Source organism: Mya arenaria, chromosome 5, assembly GCF_026914265.1.
Source record: "Mya arenaria isolate MELC-2E11 chromosome 5, ASM2691426v1".
NCBI classification, from domain to species: Eukaryota; Metazoa; Mollusca; class Bivalvia; order Myida; family Myidae; genus Mya; species Mya arenaria.
In genome coordinates, this window is record NC_069126.1 from 80,484,819 (window position 1) to 80,508,755 (window position 23,937).

General features: G+C 34.5%; 1 protein-coding gene across 1 annotated transcript in view; it reads left to right on the forward strand.

The window, feature by feature from the left end:
• The first annotated feature begins 1,146 nt into the window (after positions 1 to 1,146).
• Positions 1,147 to 23,937, forward strand: part of LOC128233441 (homeobox protein php-3-like) — a 74,952-nt gene continuing 52,161 nt past the window's right edge. Inside the window, exon 1 of the mRNA XM_052947123.1 lies at positions 1,147 to 1,238. The gene's annotated coding sequence lies outside the window, so the exon portion shown is untranslated. The remainder of the gene's footprint in view (positions 1,239 to 23,937) is intronic.

The window sequence follows — 23,937 nt, forward strand, 5'->3', positions numbered from 1 at the left end:
AGACACCAGGCGCCATTTAAAACATTTTCTCCGCGCGCGATGTCCACATATCACGAGCGAAAATTTATATTTTAATTTTGTGAAAACCTTTTAGGTATTACGCGCTTATGACTTTGAATACATTTGTATTTCGTTTTTAAATCAAAATAAAATGCGGAACGTGTGTAAAAAGAAACTACAATGTATAAATATTTGCCATACATGTAGAAAACATTTTCTCTGCGCGCAATGTCCACATATTCACGAGCAAAAATTTATATTTTAATTTTGAAAAAACCCTTTTATGTATTACGCGTTTATTTCGTTTTTGAATTAATATAAAATGTGAAACGTGTGTAAAAGAGACTACAATGTATATTTATTTACCACACATGTAGATTTATTTACCGTGCATGTAGATTTTTTAATATCTGCACTGAAAAATATCTAAATATAATTTATTATATACAATTTGAAAGTTTTTACATATCCCTTGTAATTGAAAAAACCCAACACATAACCAATTAAACATGACCATTATTATTTTTTATATATATACAATTTGAAAGTTTTTAAATATAATCCCTTGTGAATTGAAAAAAACAACACATAACCAATTAAACATGACCATAATTATTTTTGTTCGACGCAGATGCATAATTTGCATTTAGCTAAAATCATTACAGATGATATATAAAAACGGTTCATATTCTTTCAATTTTCTGAACGTGTAATTAAAATTGTTCACCGATTAGTTTGAACATTAAAGAAGATTAACTGATACATTTGCTGCACACAAACACCAGGGCGTCCGCTAAGCTACACCTGCATTATGCAGCGGAAAACACCGCTCAAATTATTTATACCCGACAAGGACCATGTGTGGTCGGACCTTAATTATCGTTTATAAAAATTGCAGGGAGTATAAATAATTGAATTAACTATATAGCATCATTAAGGAATCGTTGAGCATCCCCGATGTAGAAAATGGTTTCGATTCCGACCGGGTAATAGCAAGGAAAGCAATAAAGACCCCACCGTACCAGTCATAAATGGAACCAAACACCGAATTTAAGTGCACAATGTGTAGCATCCCTAAACAAACTTCAGCATTTCTAAACAGTGGGAAAATGGTAACCATTTAGATATAAGCACCTTTGCAAATGCTGTGTTAGATTTTAAAGCAAGTAATAATTTCCATCGGAATTTCAATTTTAATTTAAAATGGGTATTAAATGGAATTTTTGCATACTTCGAAGGTAGGCTCTTTGTTTTGTAATTATATTTAACTGACACTTAAAAATATTGTGTTTTTGCATACAAATTATTTCTACGTGCAAACGAACCTCAACCTATTCTTATTTCAGGGAGCATACTGTTTAAATAGGTAAATACTATTCAAGTACGGAACAGACCAAATACCAGGTTTAGATTAAAACCTTATTTTGTGCAGAGGTGTATTTGTTTCGAACAAAACAGTGTTACATATTTTATTACCCGAGTGGCCATTTTTACTGAACTTTGATAACAATGTTAACCAAAATTCGCGTAATGATGGCCATTACCTAAACCGTGCCTAGGGCCACATAATCCGTCCTGTGATCAAGGGAGCTAATTTAGGTTGTTACGTGGCCTTATTAATGAGTGTGGCGACATGAATGCCGCTGCTTCCCACGTTCTTGGTCAGTGATTATCCTGCGGGCGACCTAGGTTTGAGGGAGGGTGGCATCTCTAGAAAGTCGTAAAAGAGCGACAAAGGTAGACTAATTGAGATAAATATGATAAACCTCGGAAGGAATCGGTCACTCGCCCGTAGGATCTCGACTTGCGGCGCCGGTGGACCTACTTACGCGAACCAGTGCTCAGAATAGTTAGCATCTATTGGACATTCGTTAGAGTTTACAAATGGTTATCTTTGACCTGGTTAGATATTGTAATGTGGAAATATATACAATAGGCAATAATTGCAAAACACAAGGGTTGATGCTTTCATTTGTGTTCGCAAATATTTGGTGGCCATTGACAGTCAAGGATTTACCCCATTTACTGTAGCTCCATATCATGTAGAGCAGCTTTGACAGTGAACACAACATTTATTTTCATAGAGGAACTTCTGTCGGTTTTCGTGACTTGGTAAAGTTGACTATTTTTCATTTATCGCTCTGCCCTCTGAGCCTGCGCGAAGTAACTATTGCTCCATTTTCTATAGGTCGCCAAAATGAACTTTAACATATAGTTGGTGTTCGCACATATTTGTGGGCCAATGATAATCGAGGATTTACTCTATTTACTGCAGCTCCATTTCATGTACAGCCCATCTAATGGAGAATACAAACACTTATTTTCTCACTGCTCTTGCTCACTTTTCTGTAGATCGCCAAAATGAACTCCAACATAATTATATGAGTCCTCGCGTTCCATTTAATTTATTTAATTTTACACCTGATTATGAAGATTTCATTTGTGATGATTTTGGTCTACAGTAAAACTGCGATCGTTCGAGGACACCGGGGCCAGAGCTAAAACCTCGAGTAATCCGATGTTTCGAACGACCCAATTTCGATTATAATCCGTTGTGGAATGTCTTACAATGGATTTTCAATGTTTGAAGTCATCATACCTATTGTTTACTTCGGCATTGATAATGAATTGCGTTGTGGAAATCGCTCATATGCTCTAAGGCTGTCGTATACTAAATGTGAAACTGTAAATGAAAAACAAAACAATTAACAGTGAATATATCAGGTATATGTAGGGTAGCATCTTCTTTTTAATCATTAATAGTGAAAGTAAAGAGAAATCTAGCAATAATACTCTGCATTTCGATAGGCATTGCTTAAAAATCTGCGTTATAATTGTATATAAAGATAAGATCATATCTTCGCATCAATTTTAGTGCCATATAGCTATGTTTGAGAATAGGTAAGAAGAAGAGTGAGATTAGTTCAAAATGCAATGTACAATACTTGAAAGCCTGCTTCATAATTACATTTAAAATAAGTTTTCTTTTCATTAATTTCGCTGGACAAATGCCACACATCTATGTTTGAGCATAGGTAATATAAATGTTTAAAAATGGAAAGCAAATTAATTACAAACTGAGTCATTTTTACATGTAAAACAAGTTCTCGTTGCATCGATTTCGCTGGACCAATGCCACACAGCTATATTTCAGCATAGGCGATATAAGAAAGAGTGTTTGTTGTATGCTTTCCTGTGATTTATATAGATTTATCAGTGAAAAAAAAGATATTTCACTGTTTCAAACACTGTTATAGATTTTGGTGTTCACTCGATGAAATATATTACGATCTTATACTAAAACAGACTTCTATCCTCCATCTCTATGACATTGTTTAACATTTCAATGCAAATTACATATAAAAAAAACATTGTCAAGAAGCTCTGAGCCACACGCATTTCAGGATGATGTAAACTCCCAAGCTCTCAATTCAAGTCTGCCGTACATCACTGTAGAGTGTCATACAGAAAATAAAACCCTTGTCAACTGCAAGCAATTGGGGAGGTTTACGTTTCGTTTGGAGGGGTTATAAGCGCGGATTTGGGATGTTCTCCTCAATGTGTGTTGTCGAGAAGTCAGACATTCTGATGTATGTACGGAACCCCCAGGAGGGACTGGGCCACACAAGCGTGCGAAAATTAACAAATTAGAATTTTTACACAATAAGAGGCACTTCTAAGTTCTAATTGTATACGAATACTTTAATAAATTTGCTGCCTAGTAGCGAATTCTGAAACGAGACAAAATGATGTTGAGTGTAATGTTTTATTCTTATGCTGTTATTATGTTTTCAAAATCATTATCCTCTTCATCGTCAAAGCCACTCTGTTTTAATGCCACGACGTCGTCGTCACCACTGCCTACCATCATCATTTACATCACCATCAATCACCATCATCATCGTTATCATCATCAGCAGCAGCAGCAGCAGCATCAGCAGCAGCAGCATAAGCAGCAGCGGCAGTGGCATCAACACCATACTTACTAACACCATCTGTATCATCACTCATCATCATCATCATCGTCATCATCATCATCATCATCATCATCATCATCATCATCATTATCATCATCATCATCATCGACTTCATCAACATATTCATCATCATCATCATCATCATCATCATCATCATCATCATCATCAGCAGCAGCAGCAGCAAGTGAAGCAACACCACCAATACCAGCAGCAGCAGAAGCATCATCATTAACATCATCATCACCATCTCATCATCATCATCATCATCATCATCATCATCATCATCATCATCATCATCATCATCATCATCATCATCATCATCATCATCATCGTTATCGTCAGCAACATAATCATAATTGTTTTCAGCATCGTCCTTACCCACATTAACACCATTATCAAAATCAACACATGCGTCGTTGAAATTTCACAAAGCACTGTAGAGGACCACACATCATTGAAGGGTTCAAAACAATTGACATCTCAGCAATTTAAGGCGATCAAGTACCGCGGAAACTTCTAATTTTTCACCAGGTATGACTAAAACTGGACAATTTCAAGCTATGACTCGATGCTCATTTTTCAAGAAAAACTACAACTGTCGACATTATGGAAACACTAAACTCCAGTAAATCTAATGGCAGACACTATCATCTGTACCACTTGTTGAAATCAGAAACCACCAGGATCAAGATTTATGCGCAAATTAAACAGAAAACACATTTATTTTTGCGGGGACGTCCGCATGTGTATTAGGGTAGTTTTGTAAAATAGCTCCATTATACAAAACGATAATAGGGTCATTTCGTCTCATTGCTCATTAAGTGAATTTGAATTGGCCGTATTAGCATACAAATTGTCTTTATAATGATGGATTGCGGAAGCTTTAACGTGATTTTGATTTCAAACAGTATTTAACGCCCTTGTAGATTTCAACACTGGCTGTTTGTGTCCAGAAAAAATGGGAAATAATTTGTCCAAAGTGCCACAGTCGTGCTTAGCGAGATTTTATGCGAATGAAATATGTGTTTTTGCGAATGTTACAACAACTATTTAACACGGACTTAATGAAAAATGGGAAAGGTTATGATGTAATAATTGATTGGTAATTCACTCTGATGATTATTGACAATAACGCTTAAATCATTACATTCACACTTTTTTGTAAATCTCATCCTAATAATGAATTGCTTTAAAACAAAGAATCACTTGATTCGATAAATCTGCGCTTTGGATCAACTATATGCATTTGTTCTCTAAGGTAGAGGAACGTACCCTGTTTTGAACGAAAATGGCATTTACCTATAGGTGCACAATACAGATGGATTAAAAAATAAATAATGCATTATTATGTTTAACGCCTTTTGGTTTAAATACATTTGATTCAACATATCTAAATATCATACATTGCTTCATTGTATGTCATTATATACATGAAAAATTAAAAGCAGATTAAAACGAATGCTGATTTTAAAATGTTTAAATCTTTGCGGTATTTAATGGGTTATCATGTTTAAATCATTTGACTTAAATGATCGAAATAAATAAAAAAATATATGACTTGTAAACAGATAAAAATATATAAGCGATATTTTGGCCCTTTTAGCTAGATAATTTATGACCACGTAGCTATTAATTAAAATATATAGAGGATAATTGTTTGTTTCAGTATAAGAGGGTAATATATTGCACCAAAATTTATGCTCATGAGGTGAAATATATTGCTATTTTACACTGAAACAAACAATTGTTTTAATTTTTATTATATACCTAAAATTGGAATTAAAAGTATTTTAATTACACTTTTCTTAAACACGCGCCAATCTGTACGCGCACGTGACGTCATTTCGGAAACGACGTCGTTGAAATTGTGCCCCAGCCTTGTGCGCGCTGACGTTTGAATTGGAACCGAGGGCGAGCCTAAATTTTAAAACAGTGAAAATATCAAATTCATATTTTCACTGTTTGAAACAGTGAAATATCAATTTTATTTCACTCATAATTATCTATAAACCACTGGAAAGAATATATATTTTGCTTTGATAATTGAAGACAAATTAGTTAAACATAATAATGCATTAAAATTAAAACAACAACACATGCCTTAACCTACATTCTGCGCCTTTAAACTATGCCTTATATGCATCAAACGTGCTATTTGCATCAAACTTTAGAGTATAATGCGTATATAAGTATTATTATATTAAAGATGCACTCTTACTACCAAATAAGTTTTACCACAATAAATACTATTGTTTTAATTTATCAAAAAGGTTAAATAAATATCACAAACAACGGTTCTTATGAAGGCGTTATTTGCGTTTTCAGCTATTAAAAACACTGTTACAATTTTGTTATCAGTAATTAATATTTTCCATATATGCATTACTTAGTAAGTAGTAAAAGGTTTATCACTCAAAATGTATGTTTGTTATACATGTGTGTGTATTGATTTTAAATAAAAGTGTCACTTTAATAAATAATACATGTACAAAGAACAATATGTGTCATTATTTCGTACGACTACAAAAATGATGGAAATGTTCCCTAAAACGTCAAACGTGTACACCAAGATCACTGACAAGAAAACAAGGCATAATTCATTTCACGTCCTCAAGATATTTCAATTAGCTTCCTGAATTTCAGGGGGTTCCTTTGTAGAAATGTGTAACTATTCGTGCTATGATCTAATTTCGAATTTTATGTCTAGTTTTTGTCTTCGCTGATGGGCTTTACACGTTAGAAGTAGTAGAACCTTCCATTAAAACGATATAACATGATTATAAAACTGAAAGCAAAATGGCATACAAAATGTAAATGACACAAGCGACCCGTTCGTTCGCGCCATCTTAGGTCACATGATCGGGGCATTGTTTCCAATCAGAGAAAGGGATGAGGGCTCTTCGTAACGAAGATTTTATTGTCTACGTTATAATTACAAAGCCTTAAAGGTGGTATAAAACTGGTCATAAAAGATTCTTTTAATTCCAGTGTCGACACCGTTCGAAATTAAACGCGGGCAACGCGATACGAAATCGAATATAGCACTCAGGAATTTTACGACGTCAATAAAATGTTGCTCCTTATTTAAGAAAAGTCTGGCTTAGGCTATGGTCGGTGTTTGCCTCGCAGTTTTTATTCTTTTGCTTTTATTGTTAAGAATTAATTCAAATTTGCATATAGATTTGGTCCATACTGAACACGATTTTATGACCCTACTCAGTTGGACTGTTTTATTCAAATGTATAGGCGTTGTTCCCAAGACCTCTTGTAATCTTTTGATGTCTTCCAGACTGGCTAATCTTGGTCTTATGGCCGTCAAACTCACCTCACAACGAGGACAAAGAAGCGAAGCAACTGCTTTGCCAACATTTACATTTACATTCTACTGCACACCTCCGCTGTTTGCGCTCAAAGCCACACGGAATAATGTGGAACACAATGCATGACTTCTGCAAGAGATGTAAGGCAGAAGATAGGGAGATGAGATTCTTAACAGAACATTACATTAATTGCTTTCAGTTCAAACATTCTAGATTAAATACAGGCGAAACCCGCTGGTTCGAACTCGCTTGGCTCGAATTCTTCAATCGAACAAGATGAAGGACCGTTTTCTTTATACTAAAGGTAAACATTCTCGCTTGGCTCGAATTTTCCGAGGCTCGAGGTATTTTCGCCGGTCCCTTGGAGTTCGTGCCAACGGTGTTTAACAGTACAATGGAATAGATAAAAAAAATGTCCCTTGATCATTTACAAGAAACAATACCTGTTTATTTATACATGGTGATCGGCGAGGATATACATTATGAAATGTAGGTTTTTTACCTCTGAAATGCCTCCTACAAGAAGTATGTTATTTCTTGATTCGTGAATATAGACATATGTACTGACAATAGATTGTAGTTCGGCTTTTATGTCAAGGATATATTTGTGAGTTTTGTTTGTTTGGCAAATACACCAGAATGCTAAATAACTGCATGCTCAATGTTGCGGAATATGAGTTGGCATACTTCTTAGTTCAATTATCAAAGTGTCGCGGATTAAGGTGTAATACAGTGTACAGACGAAACCAGTTGGTTCGATATGCCGGGGACCGGCCAAAATACTTCGAGCAAAGCAGGAATGCTTACATAAAGTAAAAGAAATCGGTCCGTTGCATTACGTTCGACCCAACGAGGAAATCGATCAAACGGGTTTATACTGTAATTCACTCACGAAAACAGGTGTGGATGCTCACGTATGCCGTCCATCTTGCAGAATGATACTTTTTACCGGCCCCAATATCAGAAAAATAATTAAGTCAAGATTCAACTTATTTTACATCAAAACGTGAAAAGCATATATAGTTTTCATACTTTCGTTAAATGTGCATTCTCTCATAGAACATGTTGAATGCAATTTTTGGCAAAGATTCCAAAAAAAATACGGCGAAAAAAATGCATTTAAGTACAAATCATTGATTTTTAACAATTACTCAAGATCTTTTTGCTGTAGAATTAGTTCCCTTTGGTATATGGACAAAGCAGTTTTGTAAACAAATTTTAGGTTAGAAACCTACAAGATAATCATACCATGCTTGTATGTGGTGAAATGACAGTGAGATTTAGAGTTGACTTAAGTATTTTTGTGATATTGGGGCCAGGTGTTCTCAGCCCGACATTAATGACCAATGAACAAGCCCCTGATAAAGCACCTCATTGTCACTACATTGCGAACACCAGTTGCAATGGTTAAGTCAGTAAGTACAAAAGGATTGGTTTGGAACGCAATTGTCTGGAAGAAAAAAGGTGACCTGTTTGAGTAAAACGTTTGTCTTGATGTGGACATAAATGTCACATCAAACAACGTCGAATACCACTCGGCCATGCTTTGGTAATTTCATAACCATAGTTATCTTGGATAAATCTAACTATGGAACATTTCATTTGGAACTATTTTATTATTAAAACTGTATAAAAGCAAATTACTTGAGAACTGTCAATCAAATCCCCCGTAAATGTCAATCGATTCTCGCTTACTGAAACTGCTATGTGCCAAATTGTGTTGAAATTGATTTGATAAACCTCTGTGTAGAATTAAACATGAGTTTACGAACGATTACTCATTGTTAAGTGTGTTAAAGGTTTCTAGTCAAGGACATTGAAATAGTGCACTTTATTGAATGCTTTCCGATGCTTATAGAAATTTACCAGTTAAATAAAAAGATATTTCACTGTTTCAAACAGTAGAACAACAATTTGATAGTTTTCCCTGTTTTGAACCTGTAGCCCGCCCTCACTTCCGATTCAAATGTCAGTCCAAACAGTGCTGGGACTCAATTTTAATGACGTCATTTAAGAAATGACGAAATGTTCGCATATAATTTGTTGCGCTTTTCTGAAAAACTATGAATAATTGTTCAAAGCATATGACCAAAAAGAGAAAAAAAGTGTTTGTTTTATCATGTGAACACCAAAAGTAGATATTCTTCTTCCATTGAACAATTCTCATCTGTGTGTGTGTATACCACGTGATAAATGACGTCATACATGCTACGTCGGAAGGCAAAAACTTGCGTAAAATGAAGACTTAAATCAAAGATAACTTTTCATTTACAACACCATTTTAAATGAAACAAATAGCAGTCTATGCCGCTTAAAGAGCCCCGCATTTGTTTTATTACCAGAATTTGATGAGGTCATTAGTTTCATCAAACACAAAATAATGTTTTGACAGTGCTCCGTCAGACGGCCGTATTGTGAAAAGGTTTGTCGAAGTGTCTTAAGAAACTAAACTCTCGATCAAATTCTGGTAAAAGACCGAAGGTGGGGCTCCGTAAGCGGCGTAGACTGCGCTATGTTTCATTTAAAATGGTGAAGAAATAGTGAAGTTATCTTTGTTTCAAGTCTTTTTTCAAATCAAAATATTGCCTTCCGATGTAGCATTTATGACGCAATTTATCACGTGGTATACACACACTGAGTAATCATAAAATATTGTTCAGATTTATCATTGACCATACGAAACATGTCATTGTAAACATGTTTTAATTTCACAACGTATTATTTAGATGTAAGTAGGACAACACAGTTGTAACGGTCAGATATATGTATAGTTTTGTGGCGCTGAGACAATATGGCCACACGAAATAGGCACAACAAAATGGAGCCAATTGTATAAAACTGTGTTAAGTTCAAAATGGAGCCCATTGTATAAAACTGTGTTAAGTTCAAAATGGAGCCCATTGTATAAAACTGTGTTAAGTTCAAAATGGAGCCCATTGTATAAAACTGTGTTAAGTTCAAAATGGAGCCCATTGTATAAAACTGTGTTAAGTTCAAAATGGAGCCCATTGTATAAAACTGTGTTAAGTTAAAAATGGAGCCCATTGTATAAAACTGTGTTCAGTTGTCTAAATGATTTTTTTTGGCTAGTTTGCACACATAAATGATTTGCAATTTTAATGTTAATTTTTGGATAAATATTGAACAACTAATAAACGTTTCGGCTATTAGTTTGACCAAACCAAAACTTTTACAGAACAACTGACACCTTACCGACGTAAGGTCAACATAAATATATATTTCAGCATTAGCTGAAAAAAGCTTATAGAGGTTAAAAGATCTTAAAACCATGTTACTACGGAGTTTGTATAGATGTTATGACGTGTTTTGACGGGATATAGTTTTGAACGAATTATAAATGTTGATTTAAGATTCACACTTAGTACATATAAGCATTAATTAAATAATTACTTTGTTATGAATATTGGAGTTATCCTTAGCAAGGTCAGTCAAATATTGTATTGCAACATGGTGATTGTATTTTGGAATCGTTTTGTTTTTAGATTGAGACTTAGTAAGTACATGAACTGTATTCAAGACTCCAAACTGCACATTCTGATTTTCTAATTAAAAATGATAAGTAAGGCATTGATGTTAAAACTTGCTGTATTGTGGTAAATAAGACTAGTTTCACTTTAATATGTTCTCCTTTTGTCGACCGGAGTGATTTTAATGACTTTTTATCAAGTTTAAATATTCATGTTCTTCAGTCTAAGCCTAAAACGCGGACTCTGTTAGTGAATTCGGGCCCCGTATAATTGATTTTTTTGATCGCCAAACGTTAGAAAGTTTGTTTTATTTTGAATAAGTCTTACATTTTATGCCACGTTATGCGTGGGATGCCATGCTATTTGCTGAAACTGACAAAGCAATTTGACATAAGTGCGTTATTACCTGCACTATGTTGCATAAATCTTTCTTAAGATGTCAACTATAATTGAGCAACAATATGCATCAGCCATTTTGTGTAGTGCATAAACAGTCAAGAGTTTTGGTACTTTATTGAAGAGCTTTTGCTAAGTTCTATACCAAATTGAAAAGCAAAAAAATCCTTTGTTCGAATGCTGTTTTTTCCAAAAGTCTAGTGATCTTGTCTGCGTTCTTTTAAGAACTTCTTAACGAAAAGACGAATAGTTTGGCGTCGTATGATGATTTTCATAATACTATATAGCAGAACGATGCATACATTTAATTGAGAACCGTTTCGATTTCCCGAGTGTTTATAACTTTGTTAGAGTGAACAACGCGATTGACAACATCGTTGTTACCTTTAAAATGCGAACTATTTTATGACAATATCATAGATTTTAATAAAACACGGACAGCTGAGACGGGTGTCTCAAAACTTTGTTAGAAATACTGCAGATCACAAATATGTCCATTTTATTACTAGAGAAATAAAGATTTGAAAGTCAACTATGATGACGATGAAGTAAACTAAAGTTCGGAACAATCGGCACATCATCTGTACAGTCGTTCAGCTCTTAATACGATAAAAAATATGAATGGAAACGAGAGTTTTGTAACTCAATACATATATTATAGAGCTTATTAAATTTGTGCTTTTACATATTCCGAGCAGAAGTTATCATGTTTTATTTTACTATAGTGTCGTAAATGCAAACATAACTACATTTCCAAAATAAAAAAAAACATATATAAATAAAGTATTACCACTCTAATTGAGTCAAAAGAGAATGTTATAAATTATACAGAATCGTATTAAAATATTATATGTAGTATATACTATACATACAATGTATAAAATCTGAAATTAAAAAACTGATGTATTCACTGTAATTCATTTATAAGGTACCAAGTATTGGTTTCTATCTTATATATCATATGTTAAATGTCCACAAAAATGGCAATGACTTGTTGAAGATATCCTTAAAGTGCTTTACATAACAAAAGTGTGTCTAATATATCATATTTTCATTGTCCAAAAAAATAGTGGAAATAATTTGTTTTAACTATCGCAAGTTCTTTACATAAAAGAGTGTGTTCCGAAAACATGAAAAATACTATATAATAATTGTATAATTATATGTTACTATTTTTTATTTATTTCATTTTTTAAAGAAAACATTTCACTACATCTTCATGCGAGCCGTTCCTTACGTATCATAAGATACAATCTAAGATAAGCGTTCCCCCTTTTTTCCCTATGATATACAAACATCATTATTAAAAGCAATTGGCATGAATTATTCCCCCACAATCTACTTATTTTAATAAAAGTCTAATATCAATTCAAGCTATCTCCCGGAGCAGTACACTTTTTTCGCAAATTGCTGTTAACACGTGCGTTTAACCGTACAGTCGGCGTACATTTCTATATTTCTATACATTATCCCATACCGCTAAAGCCGCAACACTCTACCTATCTGTGCCCATAAACATAGTTTACCGCCGTATCTGTGCGGGCGCTTGACGGGCTCGGATGATCTATGGGCTCTCTTGGGTGGGCTTTGGAAGCTGTTCGGCGCGGGGGAGCGCTTGCAAGACGGTACCCTGAAGCCCATGCAGTTAAGTTTAGCATATTATGCTATCGCAATAAAAACACTTGTCCTCACCAGATCAAACGCTGTGGGCAATCTTTTGCTTAAGAAATTAGACGCGTTACATGGTCGTTTTCTCATGAAAAATGAGTTTCTGCTAAAGCCATTCACATCTCCTTGTCGATTTAGCTAATTGAGATCATAACTTTGATTTAATGCAAACATAGTTAATTCTGACTATGAAGCATACATCGTTATTATAACGTTATTTATACCAGATTTCATTCAGAAAAAATATAACATGAAAAAGGAAGAAATCCATGTTGTAGTAGAAATATTAATAAAGTGCAAGAAGATCATCCCTTTACCTAAATCGGTTCATGCATTTCAATGAATTTAAATGGAATCTGTTCGCATGTGCAAAAAACAGTTATGCAATATTTATTAAGTTACTGAACTGGTGCGAGTTATAGACGTACAAGGAGGGATAATGCATTGATCGCTTGACACTGATACTGTCAACAATGATAAAGCATTACTTACTGGAAGCAGTAACAGCATTAGAATAAAAGCAGCAGCTGCTGTTGTCAGTGATGATGAATCATATAAAAGCAATGACTATAAAGCACATCGTTTTTCAACTATCGATACCCATGTGTTGCTGCTAACGAAAATGATAAAATAATGAATGACGATGACGATGTTACTGCAACTGCTGCTGCTGCTGATATTGATGATGTTGTTGTTGTTGTTGTTGTTGTTGTTGTTGTTGTTGTTGTTGATGATGTAGATGAAGAAGAAGAAGATGATGATGATGATAATGATGATGATGATGATGATGATGATGATGATGATGATGATGATGATGATGATGATGATGACGATAATTTGAAACAAATGTTGTGATGATTATGGTGGTGGTGGTGTTGGTGGTGGTTGTGAAGATATTTGCCCATGCTTTGTCCCCCAAATGTGACTATATAATGGCTAATGCACACCTATATTAGGTCAGGGCACCCTAACTCCGTCAGTGTTATGTGTACCCGCCAGATGGTTCATCAGTCGTGGCAGCGAAGCATAAATCCTATACACAAGTGGATGCGCACTGGTGTGTTACGCAACGGGCGAAAAGTAAACAAACATAGAAGAGGCGCTGTGTTGAAGGCGTTTTATAATTTTCGGCAGTGAAAATTTGAATAAAAAAATACGGTAGGTTTTGTATATTATCATTTTGTTTTTGTGCACAGTTTATTTTTTTTTAAATTTCATTCGCGCACAATAGTTTTAGTTTATATTAAATGGAGGGAGAAATACGGGTTAACGGTTTAACTGGAGTTGTGATTTTTATATTGACTACTTTATTTATATTAGTTGCGTCGTTTGTCGCAATTATTTCGGCATAATGTCAATCGCTTCAAACGGCTGTAATATCTAAAATTTCAAACCCGGGCAGTCTAAAAAGTGAAACATATCGGATCTCAAATAACATTATCTAATAGTTTGACAGAGAATGGTTAAATAATAGCTTACGTAAATAAAATTTAAAGACGTCCTAGTTTGACAAAGAATGGTTAAATCATATTGTACGTAAATAAAATTTAAAGACATCGTAGTTTTAATAACATTATTTCACAAATATTAGTAACATATTTCATGTAAGTGTTTTAATTTCATTTTGCAATATAAAGAAGAATGCGAAATAAATTGCCTAAGAAATAATAATATGAAAACAACTCATAACGCGTTTCATCGTTAATTATTCTTTAATAAAGGCTCATCCATATTTACAAAAGATGAAATCATTCTTAAAGAATGGTAATGGACTGTAATCATCTATTACAAACAACTGTAGAATATTCTTAAACCATAATTATGCAGTAATGACTTACTAATCTACTTACTAATCTATATGCATGTATTCATATAGTTAGAAATACTACAAATATCCATACTGTATTTTAATACATGATGTGAAAACATGCGAACAAACATATATTATCATACATTATCAAATTACCATCTTACGTTTATTTAATATCTTATATCGTCATAGTGACATCTAATGTAATATTGTATATCAAATATTATCATATAAACATCTTATATCATATTTTATATCATAAATCATCATATTAACATCTGATATTATATTTAATTTCATATAAACATATTATCTGATATTTCGTATATCATCAAATTAACATCTTATACTTTAAATCATATGTCATCATATTAAAATATTATGTTATAGTTTATATCATATTTTATCATATTTACATATTATCTTATATTTTACTTACTAGTTAGTTAGTTGTATAAGGACCCAACGAAAATAGTATACAATTAATTAGAACGGGCAGGGTGATATACATTATGTATTAATGTTGTTTATAATTCTTTACTATTTTGCTTAGTATTCAACACATGTACAAGGTCAATCAAATTATGTAGTCCATAGAAACAAAATGATCTTAGATACATTTAGTAAGATCATTTTGTTTCTATGGACTACATAATTTGATTGACCTCGTACACGTGTTGAATACTAAGCAAAATAGTAAAGAATTATAAACAACATTAATAAATAATGTATATAACCCTGCCCATTCTAATTAATAGCTTTGTGTTGCTAGTTTTCAAAAGGGCACTGTAACTCTTCCTAAAAATAACACCGAGATTAGAATATAGACACTGGTCTAGAAAGAAAATACAACCACAATTGAAAAGAGAACAGTTATAACAATAGCGTTCGGTATGCTTTAACGTTAAAAAAATAATGTATTTCAGAGAGTATATTTTAATAAAAATATAAAAATACACGCGGTTGACAAAATATAGTAATAACCTACAAAAATAATAAAACATCGTGCCTATTTATAATTAAACACATTCACACACTGTTCAATTAAAATGATTCAGAATTCAAAGATGTAATTCTATTATTTTTCCCAAACTCAACTTCTACTTACAAATGCTGTTTCCTGTCAAGGAAAGATTAACTCTTAACAGTGAACATTTAAAACAACAAAAGGGCTATTCAAAGTATAGAAACAGTATGTTGATTTCCAGTACCAAATGCAAACGGAAAAATATAAATAAAAAAACAACAACAATAAAATATATATTCCAACTACGAAATACTCACTTACATAATATATGAACACTATCATAAAACTTCCCCTTGTTGAACTACCACGCCAATATATTTAAGAATACAAATCATATCAAAGTTAAATACTAGTACCCGGAAACATGCAGTTATTTCAACAAAATAAAGAAACAATGTTTCCAAATTTATTTTGTTGACCAAGAGCTTTGAAAAAAAAAGACAAAATAAAATCAAATACAAAATAAAATCAAACACGCGCAAACAGTTCCACAATGGAATCAAAGCTGGACCCTAGCAATAATCACCCAATAAAACCAAGTGACCGTTAAAGTGACCAACAGTGGAAAGGGTCTGCTAAATCCCTTCTGCATCTGGAATACTCACAGACGGAAGGGACCTGTTGGCCCTTTGACTTTTATCTTCGCTGTTGCGTGTGATTTTTATGATTATTTCTGTCATCAAACTCAAATTCTGAAAAGAAAGTGGACAACATTTATTTGTGTTTATGATCTTCTTAACTGCTTCTTATATTTTGATCTTTTTATGAAAAAGGATTTTGGAAATAAAAATTGAAAAATAATGGCGGAAGCAATGTTTGCTTAAGTGAATTTTATCGTAAGATCCTAAAGATCAAAGTTATAGTAACTTCTGGGAAAACAATTGTCCGTTTCAAAAGCAAATTTCATTTTAAAAGATCAGATTGTCCATCTTTCGTCCTGACCACAATAAACATTTAATTTCAAATTTTACAATCAACCCAAAGTGATTGAGTGGTTTTAAGTCAAACGTTTTGTCTTTAGCACTTACTTTTCTAGGCATACGGAAAAAAAATGTGTATATGATCTTTAATATTAACCACACACAGTTTTAGATGTAGTTATCGCATATTTTATCGTATTCTTTTCAAACGAAGTTTCTGATAAAATTTCAAGCATAAGAAAAAGCACATCACAAAATCAGAAATGCACTTTAGTATCAACCTCGTGTTCAGTCACAACCAGCATTCCACATACTATCTAGAACACCTGGTTTAATTTTGTCTTCATTATCATAACATGTAAATGCATTTACCTGCAAGCCAGATAACACAATACCAATTTACGATGAAACAGAAGAAATTATTCAGGAAAGAGCACAAAAACATCGGCAAGTAAGTTGTTATGTTTTAGCATTAGCGGAATACTCAACGTCAAGCTATTATGTTATTTTCGTCGTCAAAATATGACATAAAACGTTCCAATTTGCATGGGACATTTTTGCTTCTTTTCTGGCCCAAATGTTCACGAGCAATCTTAAGTCTTTAATAACAATACTATTTTTTTGTTTGGTTAAAGTTGTGAAAGGGTCTCCTTTGATTTTTTTCAACATTTAAAGAATGGAAATCAAAATATAACACTTATGATTAAAAGGAAATTATTCAAAAGATCATCAAGAAAAAACAGTTAATCTGTTTTGTAAAATCAAGTCTTACCAACTAAACCCCATTTTGGGCCGAATGATATAAGGCACTTAAACCTGTAGTGCTTATGATATTCCGTGAAATTGGGACCAGGGACAATTTAAGCTACATTAAACCTGTAATTCTAACAAAATACATGAAGCTATCAGGACAGGCTGAGCAACAATTTATTGCACCGTGCCGTTGTAAGAAGACCCAAAGGTCAAGGCCAGAACGGAAACTCATTGAGCGACATACAAAGTCACAAGAAAACACGTATAGCTTACATATCAATAATGCGCTAAAAACTTAAGGGACAAACCAAGTAGTCTGAAATTCATATATGAATACACATTAAAAAATACAACCAATAAATGTCGGGGATAACATCTTGAATTGTCGAGTGTAAAGATTGTCTAGATGTGGTCAATAACTTTCTGAAAGTTAACAACCTCCTGGTATATTGAAATGAAAAACAATGCTTTCCGCGATACATTAAAGCATAATAATGTACCAAAAGAAAACAATGTTTCAGACTTCAAAGCTTTAGCAACGAACTCCTTGCATGGAAATTGAAAGAAACTCTAATATACCTTCTACTGTCCATTAAAGGGTTAAATTTCCGTTAGAAATGTGCCCGCATGAGAGACATGCCATAAAACTGACTTCATCATCCTGATTCCTCTTGGCTCTAGACAGACTTGTTTATGTCCCCTTGGTGGATATCATGGCTCGTGGTCAGACATCTCGCTGACAACAAGACCCAAAAAACTCTAACTGGGTTACACAATATGAAGTTGAGAAGTGTAGTAGGAAAATTTACAAAAAGAACTAGGCTGAAAAAGTTTGTAATCTAACTTGTTTGGTTTACATTATTTGTGCATTTAAACAGGATATTGGTAAATTACAGGTTACTGCGACTGTCCCAATAGTTTTCATTTTTCCAATGATAGGAAAAATGTGTGTGTAAAAGTAAAACTACAAATGCATACAATAAGTACATTAAGATCAACGTAAAAATCATGGAACCGGAGGGTGTGTCTATATTTGTTCAGTTCACGCGCATGGATTCGTGTCCACAAGTGTCAGGTATTCAGATCTAAAAGATATCTTAAAAACACCATCATATGGTCTGGCGAAAATTTTAAAAGGATCACAAAGTAATCAACAGCCGGTTTCAATGCAGTAGAAACAATTTTTTATTTGTCGTCACATTAAATCAAAGCATTTTAAAAGGTCTAGAAACGTTGCTGACACATTACCAAAGGAGGTGTTAAAACATTTGAAAGAAGTGGCATTGTGTAAAAGTAGAATAGAAAATACACTGATATCAGGTCTTAATGCGAGCGTCCAAGCAAAAACCGAAGTGTAATTCTAAACATGAACCCGGCTTTAAGCCTGTTGAAGAGTTTATATGTCCGTGGGGTCGTGTAAAAGTGACTTGCATGTCGTGACACCGGGAGATAAAAGCAGAAACCTTGTAAGATAATGGTGAAGTAATTGGAAAATGGTCTCAACGTATCACAGAGCCTAAGTGTCCACATTTTAATTTCTTTCCCTGGAAAATTCTTCCCTTTCTAAGACTTTCTGGTATCATAACGATTAGTTCGATCATGAAAATGATATGGTTGCCTCGATAGAGGTATCAAATTTCACAGTGTCAATGTATAAGGTAATACTATCATGACCAGTGTTGTCTTCTTGTCTTAACATATGTCTGTGAAGTTAATATTGAACAAAAAAACAATGAAAGTATAAGTGAACATAAGATGTGTTTTAATCACTATGCCCTCAAAGCGCCGCTTTCTCATTACGACCAAAATATTTTGTCCCAAGATTACATTTTCCATACTACTTTACCTTCCTGGTTTTCTTTTCATGCCATCATTTTCTTAACTTCCCTTTACCATATTATCTGTTTGTTGATCTATCACGGTATGTGTTTACACAGGATAATACACAAGCGCGTTCTGCTGTTATGTGACGTTATACTCGTATGTACACACAGAATAACACACACGGGCATTATGTTGTTATGTTGTTATGTAGCCTTATATTTACACACAGGATAACATACAATAACTTTTACCATATGTTGTTCAGTGTTGTTATGTGTACACACAGGATAAAACATATTAACGGTTTGTTGTTATGAAACGTTGTGTGTATACAAGCACGGTCTGCTATTCTATGACATTATGTATACACACAGAGCAATACATATTAACTTTTTTTTCTGTAACGATGTGTGTATGCAAACAACACACAAGCACGGTTCGCTTTGTGTGACTTTATTTGTCTTCCCTAAAGTGCCTTGATGCACATGATTCTTATGTGTAAGGCAACTGGAAAGCAGGAGGAATATAAAATAATGCACCAGTCAATTGTAACCACGCACCCCTCCCCCTGGTCCGGGTGTATACCGGGGCTAGCTGTGGAAATGGGCCGTGTTTTTACCTTCCAAGTGGCCCCGCAGTACCAGGTGAATGCGACGGTTTTGTTTTCGCCCCGAAAATAGCGGGGAATGGGCCTTACCTAGGATGCCCCGGGGTGCTGGGGGGGGATTTTGCGTGGATTTTTCCAGCAGATCGTCCCCACAGGGCGGGGATTTTACCCGTGATTGGCTGGATGAAAGTCAAAGTCCCCGCTATTCCCCGGACCTGTGGAGTCGTTGTTGCAATTGACTGGTGGTCTCATCGAAATTTCAAACTTTATTTATAAAAAATAATGAATAGTACAGAAATTATTTTTATGTATAAAATGCGGACGCAAACATCGAATGAAGCGGTTCCTGAAAAATAAGCCTTATGTTGGCCTTATTGTTCGTTTTCTAAGCTGAATTGATAAACCCTAAAATATAACAAAATACATCAAAATAGGTGTCTCTGTAGAGTGGAAAAAAAGAATGTTCATGTCGAAAACTGAAATGTGGATCAAAACAGGGTATGCTGATATGTGATAGTTTAAACATAAAAACATTATACTTAAAAAACATGATCAAATGAACATGTACAGCCGGTATGCAAGTTTCGTATCAAACCTTTCTTTTATTCATGGCCATTTTTTCGCACCTTTCATTGTAATCGTCAAACTCGCTACAGCAATACATTGTTGTTATAATAATACATTAATATATAGAATATCCATAAATGATATAAATAGATTGAAGAAAAAACCGGAAGGCAGAAAAAAATTACTTAATCGCTTAAAGACGACAATTAACTCAATTTTGAAGAATTGTCATTCCAGACTTAAGCTCAGAAAATATAATATTATGACATGTAGGTTTTCCGCCTTCCATTGAGTGCATATGTACAAATGTTATTTCCACTGAAAGTGTTATAGAAAAATACAATTTAAACCTCAAGTATTTGTATTATGACAAAAATATCTCCCATGGTTCAAACATGGGACGAATTTTGTACGGGAACTAGCGTTGCTGGTTCTCGAGCCTGGCTCTCAGAGCCTCCGTTCGTACGTGTGGTCGTGCATGGTACGAGATCTGTCTTCTCTTCTGTCTTTCCCATCGTACATGCGTATGTGGTCGCGCATTGTTTCGAGAACTATTTAATCGAATCTCTTTATTATTCCTAGATTCCTCTCTTTCTTTCTTCATCAACTCTCTCCGCTGACACATAGGTCTCCAACCCATTAACCCTCCTGTATATTTTTCCTTTCCTACCACTTTCCCTCTTCTTCCACTTATCGTAACTCTCTCACGTTTTCCTTTCCCTATTCTACCTTTCATACTTCTTCCTTATCTACCGCCTCTCATCACACTCTGCTACCCCTTTCATCTTCCCTTCTCCTACCTCTTCTTCCATCCTGTCTCACCTTCCCTCTCTAATGCCTTCTTCCCTACTCCCTCCTACCCCTCCCCATCAGTACCCACTTCTCCTCCCTTCTCTACCCCTCCCTTCCCCCTCCTCTACCTTCCCTCTTTTCCTCCCCCCTCATCTACCCCCCTCTCCTTCCCCTCCTCGGTCCCCCTCTCCCTCCCCCTTCCCCTCCCTCCCCTCCCCTTACTTCCTTACCCCGTCCCCTCCCTTCCCCCTTCCCTTCAGTCCTCTCCCTCACTTCTCTACCCCTCTCCTCTCCCTTCCGCCTCCCCTCCCTTCGCTACATATCCTCTCCCATTCCAACCCCCTCCTCTCTCTACCTCCTTACCTCTCTGCCCTCTTCCCCATTTCCCGCAGCTACCCCCCTCCTTCCACACTCTTTCCCCCTACCCTTTCGACCCCCTTTCACCCCTTCTCCTTTTATCTCTCCTTCTTTACCTATGTTGCTATATTGACTTGAATATACGTATTTTTTTTAAAAAAAATAACACAATGGGATCCTTTTATTTCGATTGTTTATCTCCAAAATTGGCTTTTATGAGATTGCTTACAAAAGGACATTTGAAAAGGTAAGTTTGAACGAAAACATTAAATGCAGGGAAATTTAAATAGGTTAAAAACGTGGCAAACGTTTATTTTTTTTTAATATAGAAATGAAGTCGGCTCTATAAAACGAATGCAACTCTGCCTGAGAAAGTTAACATTGTTTGTGTTTGTCCCGGGTACTCATAACTTATTAACTAGTTTTAAATGCTCCCTGAAATTCCTAGTTAATACTCGTTCTAAGCATTTATTAATAATGAAATGTTGATGTATGTCTGGTACGCGTTTGTTGTATTTTGACCTTGTCCTTTAAGCGTGTACCTTAGTACGGAACAGTAACAAATACCCTGAACAAGTGACATAACGTAGACACAACAAATACAGACCACACAAATATATGTTGCCCTACACAGGGTATTCGTAAAACATTATGCTACTTGGCTTGCACTACGTTGTCCCCATTGCAAGCGTGATCGTAGTGATGTTTAATGTGGGTGCGGCGTACTATGTATGTCTTAACAATACAAAATAAACAATTGAAAGGCACAAGGCTAAGACACAACGTAAATACAACATACCACCCATATGTACCAATGCATAGACTTCGTTGAATATGTTGCTATTGGGCTTGTCCGATGAAGTGACCATTGCAAGCGTGATATTGTGGCGTCCTTTGTGGGTTTTAAAACTACAATTGAAACTACAAAAACGTAACCCAAACCCCTATTTAATGGCACGAGGGCCAGATCTATCAAACACTAAGCAGTTAACACAACATAGAAAGAGAACACATATGTTTTAATACATATATATTGAACGGAGTCTAAATAAACATGATAAACATGTGCCTACGTGGCTTGCCCTGAGTTGTCTCCTTTGTAATCCAGTTTGATATGGGTGTGAGGTCCGGTCTGGGTCTAGGTCGTGGTGACCTATTCGTTTTGCCAGTGCTGTAGTCTCCGTGCTGTTAAAACTAAATAATATAAGAAAAGACACACAATATCAGTCAGCAAGCCTCGACGATGTAGTTACTATTGTTTTGTCCTATGGAATCATTTAAGATGCACTCTTACGCCCAAATAAGATCTACCACAAAAGATACAAATGTTATAATATACCATAACACGATGAATACATGTCAAAAACATTGGTTGTTATGAAAGGATACCGAGTTTAATTTGAAAAAAGGTGCACGAAACACGGTATTTCTATCTAATGAGATGATAGTAGATCACAGTAAATCTTTTAGCACTCACCAATCATTTAATATTTTTGCGTGTTCAGCTATTAAATACACGGCTACAATCGTGTTATCAGTAATTAATAATTTCCATAAATGCATTATTAAGTAAGTAGTTAAAAGTTTATCACTCAAAATGTATGTTTGATATACATGTGTATGTACTGATTTTAAATAAGAGTGTCACTTTAAGGTAATCCATCAATAATACAAACAAATGTTACGTGTAAAAAATCATTTTAAAGTCACAAAGTGTTCAGGCTGAACAGAGAGCTTCTTGTTATAGAGATTATGTTATTAAAGAAACAAGTTGATAAATTTGGTATATAATCATAGTAAAATTATGTCTTATTACCTCCCTTAAATAGATCATATCATAACAGTAGCGTCATTATGGTGTTATTCGAAAATGTAGACTAGGTCAAAATATTAAGGGTTAATCAACATAAATCAAACATAGAAATAATGACGATGTTAACATCTACAAGACATATTTGCATCCTACTGGTGGATGGCTTACCTTGTGTGACTTTGTTTTGCTTTTACTGAACGAGGTTTAGTTTAGGTATTAGTATATGGATAAAAATACATTGAAATAACGAAATAACACGTTTAATGCATAAATCACTCTCAAGATTGAGGAGATAGCTATGAGTTGATAAAGTTACCTCACTTCTTGGTGTTTAAAGATATATCATAGTTTAAGCAGTTGTTCAGGGGTTTGACAGAGTTGCCGGTTTGTAAATTTTCTGTCAACGTAAGTCTTAGGTGGCTTCCCACTTTGTGTTTATGTTTTGCTGGTCAACCTATGTACAAATGTATGGATTTCTTTTCCAATGCAAACTGTATGATTCCCTTTTCAATTACAACAACAGAAAATGTCTTTTTAAGTTTTTCTGCAATTCGTTGCTAATTCTTTGACATTTCAGATGTGAGTTTATTGTTTTGTTCTTTTGAATGTAACTTTAAA